Here is a 17,337-nt window from a genome sequence, read left to right on the forward strand (position 1 = left end):
TGTATATTTATGTATTAGTAATATGTGTTTATTTGTGAACAAATCTGTTTTTATCGTTACCAAACTCAATAACGTAATGTGACAGAAATGTAATAAAGTACTTATTTGACATAAATCTTACATTCTTATAATCATAAAAAATAAGTTAAAAATCCTAATAGCTTATTATTATCATACATTGCTGGCTATTAAAATTGCAACATACACACACACACACACACACACATATGTATGTATGTATGTATGTATGTATGTGCACGCACGCACACGCACACACATACAGACATGCACGTGTATTGTTATAATTTTAATGATCAGCAGTATGTGATAATAAGGATTAATCATGTAACTTTTATTATAAAAAATTCAAATTAATTATAACTTCTATATATTCTATATATTATGAAGCCAAATTTTATGATAAAAGCAGCACAAATTTTACCACTATTTTCAAAATGATTTGAAGTCAGTCTTTTCCGTTCTAATTTATAGCTTTTATGTACATAATGCATATGTAATCTGCATATTAAAATATACAAACAAGTTTCTATTATATACTACTTGATATTAGTTCTTCACAAATTAAGTTTTATTGTTATTTTGTTGCATTGACAGTTACTAATTATAATGAGGTAATTTATTCTTAATGAGATAGTTGATATAATTATCGAATATGGGAAATGTGATGGTAATTGGTTAGATAAGCGACTTAGCTATCGTGAAAGATATGTATTTGAATTATCGACATTTAAATTATAATGATATATATTGAAATTAATATTAAAAAACTTAAAACAGTATTTTTATGAAAGGGCCAATATACAATTAAATAATAACAACGATATGTTAGCACTGGCAATTTCGCGCTTGAGCATATAATTTCGTCTACTATATATCAACTTTTCCAGGCAATTATAATAACTCCATTTAATTAGTTTAAAATATTTAACAAATATTTAACAAATTTTTTAAAAATTGAATCTCTTTTTGGTTGGATTTTTCACTAGCAAATCTGTTGTTCTTTAGTCAGTACAAAGCTGAATTTTATATAATCATCTTAAACTTTATCTCTCACAAAGTTTCATTTTATTGTCGATATGTTTGGTCCTATAGTGAAATTCTGTCAAATTGATCAACTAGAGATCGCACAACAAATCATTTACATTTCTAACCATTCAACGATACGACTAATTGTTGTAGACTAATGTTACTTCTTGCACTGCTGTTACTGCTACGATGTATCATGTCGCTTTCAAGCATCGACAATGCGTTGCATTCTTATACCATATTTATGCAATTGTCCCTCTATATTTCATCATTATATACGTTTGTTGATTTGCGATCGTTTTGATGATCTACCTAATCAGTGTCTGAATATGAGTTCCGAAAAGAATTTTTTTTTCTTTAATTTGCCATAAATAAGTTCAAGATTTGAATATGTCTTTCAAATAATGAACAATATATTTTATTGTTTGTTTTCCTAGATTTGTCTTGAATCAGCTTAGCAGATTAAGATTTGGCATAGATAATATCCAGATGCGTCAGATTGACAATGAACTGCAGTAGCCCAGCAGTTCGTTATATGGCTTTATAATCATTTCCGTTTTCTTTATTTCTTGTTTTGGATATATATTGTTAGAATAATTGATTATCGGATTCAGGAGCACTAACGATCATCATATTCACTAGTCTGAACTTATTCATAAATTCTTCAATATAGTTGGCCTGATGGGTCTTCACTGTTCTCTTGTTCCGATCTCTCTTTATCTCGAGTTTGATATAATATTGCGACTCGTTTATTTTGACCTCAAACTTAGTTCTTCTAAGAACTGTCTTAGCATTTCTGCCGAAGTATTCCAGACAAGCTCGTTGTCCATATAAAACAAGTAGAGTTTGTTGTTTTTTTATCCATATAAATGTTAACCTACTGGAAATTTTTCTGGTTTGTAGTTTTTGATAAAATTATCGAACTTTGCTTCTAGCTACACACACAGTTGGCTACAGATAAAATTATCATACCCTATACATACGCGCACATATAATTCCGATGCTAAATTTGACAAGAGTGAAAATAACCTCATAGTAGATCAAAGCCCCGTACAAACTATTAATAATATTTTGAGATTCTGTTGTAGTTATATTTATAAGTTTTTAACGTTTATAAAAATTTTAATTTTATTATTTTAGATGTAATATTTTTAAATTAATGTTGAGATCTTTTTCTCTATGTATAGAATTGTTGATATAAAAATATAAATATATATAAATATATTATGATACAAATGATACAAATATTAAAAGAATCTTTCGAACAAAAAAATGTAATTTGCAATTAACAATTACATTTTTTTGTTTGAAACAATTATGTGTTTTCTTTACACCAATTGATTCTTCTCATTATTTTGTACATAAAAGTATTAAGGTAAAATAATCGAAAAATGAATATTTTACAAGATATTTTACGGTTTATGTAAAATTAAAAAATGATTTCAAGCCTCATAACTTGGAAAGTATTTAATGAAAACTAACATAATTGTAGTATTTTGGAAAGCTCTTGAGATGAGCTACAAGAATATGCAGAAGCATATAGGGTGTCCCATTTAAAAAGTTGGAGCTAACCTTCACGTGACCTTCAGGTGGCTCTTCAAGATTAAACTGACACCATCTTATGTCCCCCTTGAAACCATACAACTTTTGTCTGAATAATTTTTTTGTATTCGGCTTACCAACGGAGATATTCAGGTGCGTCGATTAAAATGGGCCACGGTGTATATATATATATATATATATATATATATATATATATGAAACAAATATTTTTTCATTAATTATACAATTAAGAAATAATTATTATAGTCTTTTTAACAAACTTATTTATTCATTATATAAAAGGGATAAAAAAATGGCTATTATTATTCTCAGTTCAAGAGATTATATAGTTTAATTAATTTTCTAAATGAAAACTTTGTCTTTTTGTTCTGAAAAAAAAATATAATACATTTCTATCTATTAATGTCATTAATAACTATATAATATAAAAATAGATAGACAGATAAATGAAATGTATTTAACATTTCATATTATTTTAGATAGCTATTGCAATACGCATCAATTTTCATTCTACAGATAATTGCAACATATAATTTGTTATATACTTGTACGAATTACATATAATATAAAATATTAATTATTATTATATTAGCGAATTTGGCTATCACAAATTGAATTGTTTTAGATTCTACAATATTCTGCAACTAATTGGTATAATATATAACAGAGTGTGTAAATGAGAATTCTCGTATATTGAATATATTATATTAATATATGAGAATAGATAGTAAGTTGTTGTAAAATTTCATTACTTTATATTAATCAAATAGCAAATGTGAAATCATCTTTACTTTAACAATTATGTATATGCAGAATCTACTATATACTTTTATGATTTAATATTTGTGAAAATATTGTGATTTATTATTAGAGACCCCATTTCACATTATAGAAAATTATCTTTTTATTAAGAAGAAGAAAGAATCTTTATCAAGAAATGTGTTGCGAATAAAAAAGCGTTATTTTATTGTTTATTGCTTATATCATTTTCATAATAATAATATTAAAAAATTGCACTTACAAATAAAAATTCTGGATGATATGTACAACTTGCAAGATATTTTTTTAAATACTTATGAAGATGTAATAAGATTATATGTATGCATAAATAAAGCTACGGAGTTAAAAATTAAAAAATTTATACAAAGAAACTTGGTACTTCTATAGTAATTAGATAGCTAATTAGCTAGACTTTATTAATAATTGAATAGAGATAATGTTATAATTCCTAATAAAAAAATCACTAATGACTAAAAATTTTAATTTTTATTTATAGAAGTTAATATATATATATATATATATATATATATATATTATATTCAATATATATATTATATTCAATATATTACACGAAAATTATTATATTACAAATTGTACTGATCATTTTATATGATTATCAAACTAATTACTTGAGTGTTACAATAAAATCTATTATTATATTAATAGTCAAATATTTTCTTAATTAAATATAATACTATATAGTATATATAAAAAATTTAATAGTATATATAAAAATCATTAAAAAGATACACACACATATATACATGCACATATACATATGTACGTATTTACCTCTATAATGTATAAATGTACATGTATATGGTCTGACTATAAAGTTTTAGGACTATCTCTACCAAAAATAAAGAAGTCGTTATATCTTCAATATTATTATTTATTTTTCAATATATATTCCTTTGAATTCCACACAAAACTTGGCGGGTTGCTTCAGTTTGTATAAGGCATTTTGAAAATCCGAAATCGGGACGTTGTTTAATTGTCTTGTAATGCTGCTTTGAATCTGCTTCACACCGTCAAATCGGTTTCCTTTTGACTTTAGTTTAAGTTTGAAAATAGTCATCCGAGGACAAATTGGAAAAATAAGGGAGATAATAAAGCACAGTCACATTTTTAGACATTAAAAAGTGATTGCAACGTTATACGCGAAGTGTTGTCATGGATCAAAACCAATTCTTTTCATCTCATTCCTTTTCATTCAGTTCGCACACGGTTGATTCTTGCAAGCAACTTTTCCATGACGGTCTTGTAAAATTCAATTGTTGTCTCTTGAAGGGGGGGGGGACAAATTTTTTAATTGCCTATCACATCAAAAAAAGCAATGAACATTGTTTTCATTCTTGACTTTTATAATCGAAGTATCTTCTTTCTTGGTGAATTTTTTCCAATCTATTTTACACTTCTTTTATCATATGTATATTCTATAGTATTTACCTAATTTTACTCAAAACTTGATCGCATAGCGTTGTTCGATAAACACTTCCATGACGAGACAAAACAAACACGTTCGCACAAAACAAGTTCGAACTGCAGTTATAAACTGCACTGAATCAATATTGATAAAACTTAGTAGAGGCGTAGTTAAAAATTAATATAAAAGATTTCAAGTGGCGAAAGAGATAGGTGGCACTATTTGAACAAGTTTGATAAAATTAGTCCTAAAACTTTATAGCCAGACCTGTACATACAGAATATCTCAAAATCTCTGTATAATTTAATATCATAAGTTAAAGATAAAAAATAAAGTAAAAAATCCTAATAAATAAAAATATCAAAGTGTCACACAACAGTTTTTAAGCTATAAATGATCAAAGTTCATTAATAGTATTGTATAGAATTCGCTCGTTCATGCTTGCATATTTATGCTTGTATCGATTTGTGTATATCTATTTATATATTTGCATATCTATTTATTTCATATTTCTATTTATTTGTATTCATTTATTTTTATGTATTTCTACTTATTATATTTCGTATTCTAATATATATATATACATATATATATATAGCCACTATATATATGAACTATATAATTTAATATTTTTTTGCTAAACATCGTAGAAAAAATAATATGGGATTCTTCATCTCATTTTATATTAAAAAATAATTGTGTAATTCATGAGCGTAGGTTATGATACACTTTATATATACAAAAATTCCTATCTAAATGTAATTTCTATCTAAATGATTGATCAGGGATTGATTTTTGTTTAGAATAAAATATCGCAAATATTTGAAGTGTATCATAACTACATACACTAATATGGATTATACTATAAACGTGATAATATATAAATGTTATCATGTTTATAGTATAATCCATATTAGTGTATATCTTTCTAAACATTATTCCTCCTATTTATACATAAATATGTACAAATATAAAGTGTTTATAATGTAATTTATGAATATGCCCAGAAAATTCATGCAAACATTGAAAATTATTGAAAATAATAAATATAGCTTAACTTATGCAAAGATTCAAACATAAATAAATTTATTAACTCATTTAATTTAATGCATAGATTTATTGTTATATAAATATTAAAATATCAAGCCAACTTATATAATTTGAAAAATTGCTGTTATATTTAAATTAATATGTTATTTATGTTATATTTAAATTACAATTTAATATAAAAAGAATAATACTTATATTTCTAATCTCAAAAATGTTCTTGTTAAACTACTACATAGATGATAAGATATTTCTAATTCAAAAATAAAATGTATTATGCTTGGATTCACGTTTATGTAAATTTTTTATTTCTTAACAAAAAATAAGATATATATATATATATATATATATATATATATATATATATATTTGTGAGATAATATATCTATATATATATCTATATAATCTATATATTTTTCAATTTCAAAGATTTATTAATCTTAAATATATAAATATTAAATATTATTCTAATTATTATAATATTAATAAAATATGTAAATTACTTTATTAATATAGCATAATTTAAATTTTTTACATTCACTCTCATAATATTATTTTAGTCAAATTAAAATATAAAATATCTTAGTATCAATATAGATAGATACGATTATATTTTAAATATTTATAATTACTTACAAAACTTTTGATATAAAAGAAATCAAATATGCTAATTTATGAATTTTTAAAGCTTTGTTACAAATTTTGTTGTATAAAATATTCACAGTGTGTTTATAATTAAATTAACTATTAAGAACTGCTTATTATGACAAAAAAGAATTATTTTATTTTTAATCTTTTTCTCTCTTTCTCTTTGTCTATTGTTATTTTTTATTTTATATGTAATATTATATGAAATATTTGTATTTCTCAAAAATTACATTTTAAGAGTGATAAAAAAATTTACTCTGCATAATTATATTCAATAATATATTCTCATATATATTTCTTTTTATTCTTATTTTTATATAAAAAAGGTATAAAAAATATTATAAATATAAATATTTTACCATTTCATATATAGCATAAATCATATTTAAACTACATTTATCCATGACAAAATCAAGTTTTTATATAACTGCTCAAACGTTTTTGATACTACTTTAAATATTCCATAGGGCTGCATCCGCATATTGCACATCCTATGAATTCGTGAATACCTCGTAACTGCGCAAAAATAGATAAAGCGGTATGCATACATTCGCGAAATTCACCAAAACGCTCAATATATAGTTAGATAAAAACTCAAATCTTATGCGTCTTCATATACCTTAAATAATTTAAAATATTTAAAGAAATTTATGTTTTTGCTTTTCAAATTTTTTTTGTATTACTGTATTGCTATTTGTTTATAAAGTACATAAAATAAAAAGCAATTTTTTTAATTCATTTATACTATAATAAATATTATATGATTGTAAATTTTATGTCAATTATAATCAATGATGTTTTAATGCTTATTTTAAATAAATTATATAAAGAATATTATGTGACTATATGAAAAGTATTATAATCTTAAAATTGTAATATTTTCTTATTTTTTCTTTATTTTATATTATTTCTATATCTAAGCTATTAAAGTATATTATATTATACTAGTATTATATTATAAATTAAGTATTATAATTCTAAATTTATAACTCTTTTCTTATTTTATATATATTATTTTTATATTTATAAACTATATAAAGTGTTATAATAATACTAAACTACATAAAACATAATTATAAATTTATAACTTTTTCTTATTTTTCAATTATTTTATTTCTATTTCTATTTTCTATTTTCTATTTCTATTTCTATTTCTATTTCTAATAAGATAAACAAAAATATTTGAAGTAAGAATTATTGTAAAATTTTTCTGTAAAGTTATAATAATTTTAATAGTATGTCACATAATTTTTCAGGAAAATTATATGTAATTTTATAGTTGAAACATTTTCTTTATTTCTCTTCTATATTTTTTTCTGTCTATACATATATTAAAATACATTTACAGTTAATATCATATTACACATTGATATTTTCATAAAACTGATGCATTCCAGAAATATTACATTATGCCAACTCATGTAATTTCGTCTAATGTACTAAATTAAACCGAGTATACCCCTAAACGGATTATCCGCTTTTATACGAGCATATGAAATCCTTCATAAACGAATCATCTATATGTAATAATTAAAAGGTGAAATTATAAGCAATCCTTTTTTACAAAAATTGCATATGTGTATATGTGTATATGTGTGTGTGTGTTGTGTCAATCACAGAAGATATTACTTATTATTTACCTTGAATGCATCCAAGCGCGAGTAACAAGGACATAAGCAAGCAGTAGTGGCTTCTCGTTGACATGATTTTCTATCCACAATCACGCGCGAAGTTTATCTCAAAAGTAGAAAACACTTCATAGAATATGAGGCACTTCATACACGCACTTATAAGCACATCCTGTAATGATGTATATACATCAGTAGATGATTCTGTTATATACTTTGAATGAGCTAGAAGATTACAAGAAAAGGAGATGAATTTCTTTCTTGAACGTAGAGCAGCGTGCAGAACAACTACTTTAATAGAAAGTACACGTAAACATTGCGCGACGAGGAACGGAAGCAAACTGAGCCATGGCTAGCTGTCCAAAGTCCGTATCAAACCTCTTCCCTTCCGCCACCTCACCGAGTCACCCTTCCACCAGCCGCCAGTTATAACCTCCCACTATCCTTTGCTCACGCGCTCACCTCGCATTTCGCGTTCCACCGTTCGCACCATCAGACAAACCTCCCTCTTTACGTTCGGTACCCCTCCTGACACTTCCGGCAACGCGTTTGCATCACGCTTCTCGCTCATTTTTCCATCCCCATGGATCGTTCCGTCCTTTTTCGTTTCTCTCGACATCCATTCCCCTGGTGCATCCCCTTGATATCGTGATGCTACTCCAACATGCTTATTCCTACATGTCAATTTATCGCGTCTCCAGTTTATCGAACGTAGGATTATCGCGTTGCGACGCTACATCGGGCACACGTTTTGTCATCCGCTTGAGTATCTCTCGTGGATAATATATGTTTTACCGTGCGCGCCGCTATTGATCGTACCCCCTCAGGATTGTAATGAATCGTGACATTTACCAGAACTGCGAGATACAATTTTTCTTTATTTGATTTTCTCGTTGTCTTAAATATATCATTCTGCCGTATATTTTGTCATAAGTTGAAATATATTTTATGATTTTCATAATAATCTTATAAAATTCTCTCTCTGAATAAAATTTGCACACAACATACACACGTTTTCATCAAAATAACTATGTGTTCTACTTCTCTTATATTATTATTTTTATTATTTAAAATATTATTTTTATTTAATGAAATGAAAACAAAATGGAGAAAATTTCCTTTCGTAATATTAAATTATTAAAACTTTCAAAATATTTTACAACATGTTTTACAACATTTTTTAAAATATTTACACATACTTTTTTAACATGTATTAATGTTTTAAAAATTTATGTTGACTTATATCAGACATATAATCAAAAGATCTTCTTTTTTATCTAATAAATAATTGAAAAATCTTTTAATATTTTCATTAAAAAGTGCACGTTAATATAACAACATTTACAATAACAAATTACTTTGTACAAGATAAAATAAAGATGCCAAGTCCAATCGTGGCTATTCAAAAAATTGTAGAAAGATTAGTTTAATATTTCTAAAAATTTATATTTTTAAAAAAAGGTAAAAAAAATGCTAAATTCATGTTACAATTGTAAAAAACCGTTATATAAAAACAGCAATATTTTTAATTATTTCAAAAGGCTGCTCTACAAAAATAATAATTTTAATTTTCAAAAAAAAATAATGATATCAAAAAGTTACGCCAAGAATATAAGTTTTATGCAATAATTTCATTTATTATTATTATTATTATTATTATTATTATTATTACACATACAAATAACGTATTTTAAAATTATTACTATTCATACTATTCACTATTATAAAACAAAAAAAAATAAAATTAAAAATTAATACAAAATTTAAAACTTATAATATAAAATTTAAAACTTATAAAATTGATACAAACAAAATAAAAAATTTAAACTTATATAAAATAAAGAAAATAAAAAAAGTTAATGAAGAAACATGACTGCTAAAATAAACACACATTTTAATATTTTAATATTAATATTTAAATTTAATTGCATAATTTCCTTAATTAATTTTTAATTAATTTATGTTAATTTATTGTGTTGATTTGAAAATTTAGCAGTGCCAAGCTTTTTTAATTAAATTTTTTTATTTTTTTATTTTGTACAATTTCCAATTTTTTACTTTTTAAGGTAAATGTTTACTTTAGATTACACAGTTCGAAAAATTTTTATTTTCACATATATTGTAGAGGATACATTTCTAAATAATATGCTGTTTGAATTTTGCGGAGGTCGCTTTTCGTTCCTGAGATATGCGATTTTGAAATTTTATACTTACATCATCTTTTTGTTACATTCTAAATATGTTTATATTTTTCTATTTACATATCCCGAGGTCATTTTTCTGAATAACTTTCAGAAAATTTCAACCGCTTGTTATTTATTAAATAGTTATTAACAAAAAAAATTTCATGAATAAAATATAATTTTACCACATCATGTATGTTTAAGAAGAAATATATTTAATAGAATATATGTATTTGCAAACTTTGCTTTGTCTTGCAAAGTACATGCGTGGACATTGTGTGTTTTGTCCCCTCCCCCCCCCTACGAGGGGCTCCATTTTCGAAAGATATAACCTAACCTAATTTGTGTCTGAAATGTAGGAAATACCTTGATATATGACATTTCGTTTCATATGGTTCATATGGTTCATAGGATTTTGAGTTTATGTAAGTTTGCAACTTTCTATGCGAAGCCAGGTATATTCCACACTTCAGACACGGGTTGGGTTAGGTCATATCTTTCGAAAGTGGAGCCCCCCGTAGGGGGGCAGAACACACGGCATCCACGCATGTACTTTGCAAGATAAAGCAAAGTTTATAAATACATATATTCTAGATTTCAAGATTTCTAGCAAAACTAAATAATAATTCTATAGTTTAGCGATATGGAAGTTACAACGAGCAAACATAAACAAAAAAATATAAACACACAAGTAAAATATAATATGAAACCGTGATGAGTAAGTATAAGCATATAAATAGTAGCATATAACGCGAAAAGATGACATAAAAGTATAAAATTTCAAAATTGCATATCTCGGGAACGAAAAAAGACCGCTGCAAAATTCAAACGGTGTATTACTTAGGCTCGGTTGCACCAATATTATTTTAACTTTAAGCAAAACTTAAATATATATCTATCTTTATTTCTTTAGAAAGAAAGATAAAGATAAACATATATTTAAGTCTTGCTTAAAGCTAAAATAACGTTGATGCAACCGAGTCTTAAGAATGTATCCTCCACAATATATGTGAAAAATTGATAAAAATTTTTTGCTGTGTAACCTAAAGTGAACATTTACTCTTTTTAATATCAATTTTTACATTTTAAATTTTGTATTAATTTCATGATTTTTCTGTAATAATGAATAAGAATAATAATAATAAAATATATTATTTGTAATAATAATAATAAGAAAAGAAATTACTTATTACATGAAATTTATATTCTTGCCGCAATTTTTTGATATCATTATTTTTGTAGAAAACTAAAACGATTATTTTGTCTTTTATATTAATTAAAAAGAAAAACTGTTTTTATAATACTTTTTTATAATTATACCATGACCTTTTTTACTTTTTTTGTAAAAAGATCAATTTTAGAGGTATATCATGCGTTTTCTTAGTATATATTATTTTCTATGATTGAATTTTTAATATTAATTTGATGTTATTTCAAGTAAATAATTAAATAATTAAAAAATAATTAAATTAATTATTAGTTTTTGTGTAATATGGGATATATATTAATTAAATTAATTAAATTATAATGTAAATAAATTAATTAAAATAATCAATTGTAATAAATTAATGTAATAAATTAATTTAATTAATTGATTAAACGATAATTCATAAATACGTACAAAGTAAAAATATTAAACCAAGCATTTCTTTTATGTGATGTAAATGATGGAGATATATTTATGTATGATTTTGACATACATTCACAAACATTCACATTTTTTACATAGGAAAAATATTGTCTTTATATCTGAAGAGAAAAAATATGACGAAACTACCGAAAACAATGCTCCAATTTAAGTCAAATTTTGTAAATAAATTCTTTTTAGATAACAAAGAAATATATTAGAAGGATTTTGAGCGTTCAAATATTAAGACATGTTTTATACATTTTTTTGTATAAGTGAAATGTATCTTTATAAAGAAATGTATGACCTTGTTAAAATATATTATTTGTCATTTTGAGTCATGTTGATGCAATATACAGCAATCATGCTTTATTGAGAAGCATTGAAGCTTGAAAAATGTAAGAAGAAATAATAAATAAAAATCTTTTAAAGTCACTAATTTTGTTATCAAGATTCAGCCTAAGTAATATTGCGAAGATTTTAACTGGGCACTCAATGTTTATTAACTTTTTGCACTCAGAGACTTTTCTCAGATCACTTACCAGCAACTCGACCGCATTTTCTTACGAAATAGTAGAAAACAAATCACTTCAAATTAAGCTTTGGAACCAATTATTTTATTCGAATGATATTCAATCTTATAGTACTTATTTATGAACAAAAAATTTTTACATTATAATTATATTTTTCTAATATATGATAATATTTGAAACAATCACCAACATGCATCGATAGTGCACCTTATCTATCTCAAAAGCTTATCTATCTTTTCAGTGAAGTATCATTACAGATTTGTAAAGATTTGACGAGCGTTTGATAAAGATTGGACCAACGTTCATGAACGAGTAGAGCGCAATAAATTGAATAGAAAAATCTTTCACCATTTTGCAATTTTTACAATAATTATTGATATATTAATTATAAACTATTGGCAAATTAGCACGTCTTTCGCACACCTAATAAATTATGGGATACATTCTCTAGATATGTCAATGGCGAATGTTACATGGCAACGAAAAGTTTAGTAATGTGTTCTCCAACTCTTCTCTTTTCGTTATCATGCGATATTCGCTGTTGACACGCCTAGAGCACATATCTCATGATCTAGTTATATGAAACAAGCTCATTTACTAATCTTTTAAATTAATTTTTCAATAATCATTGCAAAAATTGCAAAATGGTGAAGGACTTTTCTGTTCAGTTTACTATTTTTTATCCGTTTATGAGCGGATTCAATCTTTATCAAACACTCTATATCGTATGTCACAAATAATATTCCCAACCAAAAAGAGAACTGCCTTTCATATAGAATCGCTCTTTATCGCTATCTCTTATTACAAAGAAATGCCGTCAGCGAAGACGCGGTACCACTGATTGATTTTTCTCTTACGTATATCTAAGCATACTTTCCATTTCTATATATTTCTTATATATATATGGACGCACATACACAAAATATAATTTTATCTCAAATAATAATTACATTCAATATTACGCATTATCGATAACTTCAACTATTACTATCTTGTATATAAAAAGTGTATTAGAAAAGTATATTTTTATAGAGATAATCAAAATATAGTGACGTTGGCATTTTTTAAATAAAAATTTTCATATTGAAACTTTTATTATCTATGCTTATAGGACTTGTAAAAAAATAAAGATAATTTTATTATATATTTATTCAAACTCGATAAAATTTATGTAAAAGTCAATCAATTACAGTTATTAAAAACCAATAATCTAAAATATTTTCAATTTCAGCTGATATATAAATATGCAGGGTGCTCTACTACTGTATGTGAACTTGATGCGAGACACTACCATATTTCTTGGTACATGAAAAAATGCATTGTACAAAGAGGCATTATTTTATTGTATATTGTTCAAGCTTGTATTTTCTACAATTATATTATAAAACAAAATATTTTTAATTATCTCGATAAAGAACATTTAATTATCGTTAATTGAAAAAGAATTATTCAAAATATATCTTACTAAAATTATGATATTAAAAAATATTGCAAAAATATAAAAAAACATAAAAACTTAATTTTAAAAAATTGGCGCTGCTATGACAGGATTTATTTAGAATGTATATGTATATTGTACCATATAATAATTAATAATAAAATATCTAGTCATCAATTAAAAAGCAGGAGGATCTCTTAGCACGTTTTTTAGCTCGCACAGGATTTTCAAGAGACAATTTTTTTGTATTGTATGATTATTAGGAATATTAAAAATAACCCCGTTAGAAAAAAACGGTTCATAAATAATATCACTCATGACTAATAATAAATGGACTAATAAAATATTTTCGCTCTCATCAAATCAATTTCTGCTCTGCCATCAAATTAACCATCATTTTAGATTATAACATGTATCATCTTCAATGTAAAAGTAAATACAGTTCATAATGAAAGATTAATTTTTTATTATTCTTGATATATGGATAACCATAATAATAGGTGATTATATATGTATATACATATATACGATATTATTAGTTGCTTGAGCATCTCACCGCATCAAAATTGAGATTATTGTAGAAGTTTTATTATTTTCATTTATTTTTTTATTTTATTTTTTGTGTTTTATTTTTTTTCAGATTTTTTATTTTTAAGCGCAATAACAAAAGTTTTGTGATATCTAGGTTATTCTAAATACAGTTATAACGTTCACAACAGATTATTAGAAGATTTAAAAAATAGAAGATTTAAAAAAGTATAGATAATACCTATGATTACTACTAGATAAATAAAGATAAGAAAGAAGAACCATCAAATTTTGAACAATTATTAGAAAATACTTAAGAGAATGTCAAAATAGTGACTAAATTGTGATAGAAAAATGCTCTCATTTAAACATATATCTAGATTACAAAATTATAGAAATCTACAATACCAAAATAGCTAAATACTTTACCTAATTCCTCCCCTTTTCAGTAAACCCTGTTTCCATTCAACGGATTTACTGGGGATGAGGATTATGATCTATCTATCATCAAATTCAAAATCAGAAAGTAATCAACGAAAAGGAAAATAATGCATATTAAGCAAAACAATATAACAATACCATAAAAAGAACATAAAAAGCACAAATAATACAATTTAAACTTAATCGTCAAATCAAATAATAGTAATAATAATGATAAAGTAAGAAAAAAAATTAAAATAATTCAAATTAAAATAATAAAAAATAATATGAATAATATTAATTCAATCATTAAATCTAATAGTAGGCAATAATAATCAAATAATAAAGAGAAAAGGATAAAATAATCAAAATATCATTAAAAAATTATCATAAAATATTAAATCAAATGATATTAATAATAATAATAATAATAATAATAATAATATAAAAAATAATAAAATAAAATAATCTTAAACCTTATCTAACTACAATTTCCGATTATCCCGTATTCACCGGGCTTATAATATACTTTTTCTCCTTTTCTCTAGCTTGATTGAAATATCATTTTCAATTCAGAGACTTCGCAATTTAAATTTCTTGACGGATAATAGATTGCAAAATTTGATATGATTTGAGTGAAAAGCGGTTCACAATAAAATCACTTGTAAAATAAAATGATAAAAATAAATCATTACAAATAACTTCCTCTTAATATCAGTATATATTATAATAAAAATATAAAGTAATAGTATAATATAAAATAGAAGAATAGGAATGCAATGATAATCAGTGAACGTCTTGATAGTGAGACGGAGAAGAGACTTCTATTCCTTGATGAAACAATGCCAGTAGAAGCCGGTCCTTTTCGGTTTGTTGAGGGATTAGATAATGCAAATTTAATCATCTTTTTTGTTCGGTAAAATAATCGATCAGCTTAGTATGCGGATCTTCTGTTTCGTTGATTAGCGAGTCGGTAGATAAGATGTTTAGTTTAGATAAAGTCTTATAATCAATATTGCGCTTCGATAATTTCAAATAATCTAGATAGATTAGATAAAATATATGTGTATATATCTCATAAGATTACTGGTTGAAATAGTCAAAATTATTAACTGATTCTTTTAATAAAATATCACACTGATTTAGAGTCCTGTACTTATAACTGCTGTAATCAGTGACTAATCATTTACTGTTTTTTAGTGATAATACACTGATTCACTTTTAGACAATGCTTTATTCGACAACACTATTAAATATATTATTATGCTAAGAAAAAGACGTCAAAATATGGTATATTTTATGATGTCAAAATGCGGTACATGTCATGATGTCAAGAATCTGTGACATTAGCCCGTCACTTTTACGTCATAAAAACGTCAATTCGTGACGTCAAGAATAGTTAGTGAATGACCAATTTGAAACGTCAAAATGACGTGTGCTTGCTACCTGGGACGTATATGTCAAAAAACATTCAATTAAGTGCATAAAATGTTTAAAGATTACGTGAAATACGAGAACTTTTTTTGTTTATAACTTTTAATAAACAACGGGCAACGCCTAAAACCTTTTGGATGTTACTCAGGGCAGTGACTTTGACAATATATGTCAATGTCAAGTCATTTGGGACTGGCTGTGTAAAGGTAAATATTTATCTCTTAAATTATTTTATATGACAAAATATTATTTATGCAATATCTTTTTTCTAAAAAATTTGATATCCTAGCAAACATCGCTATCTTCTAGGCGCGTACTTGCTGTACCTGAGCCGAGAGTGCGCGAATGTGTGTGTGTGTGCGCGCGACGTATCGTTGCTTTTGTTACAGTGCTGTCTTTTACGAACGTACTTGTGAGCCGCGAGTGTGAATGCACGTACTGTTTTTTTTTTACTTTTCGTTTAATGTTCGTACTTCTTTTTTACTATTCGTTTAATGTTCTTAACGTATTCTGTACTGCGTTTCATCTATTTCAGCAAGACAGTCGAAAGATTTATTGTGATATTAGTAAAGTGTGACTTGTGATATTAGTATTGATAGTGATATTTGTATCGTATTAATGATATTTTGTGATATAAAGTAATTATATGAAGATGTTTAAAAGAAAAATGGAAAATGTCTCTAGATCTTATCATAAACACAATTTTAAAATATAGAAAAGAAGATAATAAAGTGTCAAAAACTGCTTTAATTTGGCAAAAAATTTAAAGGAATTAACAAATAATGGATGAATTAAAGCAACATCATTATATACATTTGTTATTTGCAATATATATAATTTGCATAAATTATTATATATTAAATTCTCTAAAATAGATTTGTGCATAATGAAAGTATTCAATCTATCAATATTTTATCAAATGATTCTAATATTAAAAATCAATAGGCAGAAAACCACAGCAGAAAGATAACGGTAACGCAAAAGAACAAAAAATTGATGACAACAAATAATTTCAAATTAAAAGTATATTCAAGG

This window comes from Camponotus floridanus, unplaced genomic scaffold (genome assembly GCF_003227725.1).
Source record: "Camponotus floridanus strain SB8 unplaced genomic scaffold, Cflo_v7.5 scaffold133, whole genome shotgun sequence".
In the NCBI taxonomy this organism is placed as follows: Eukaryota; Metazoa; Arthropoda; class Insecta; order Hymenoptera; family Formicidae; genus Camponotus; species Camponotus floridanus.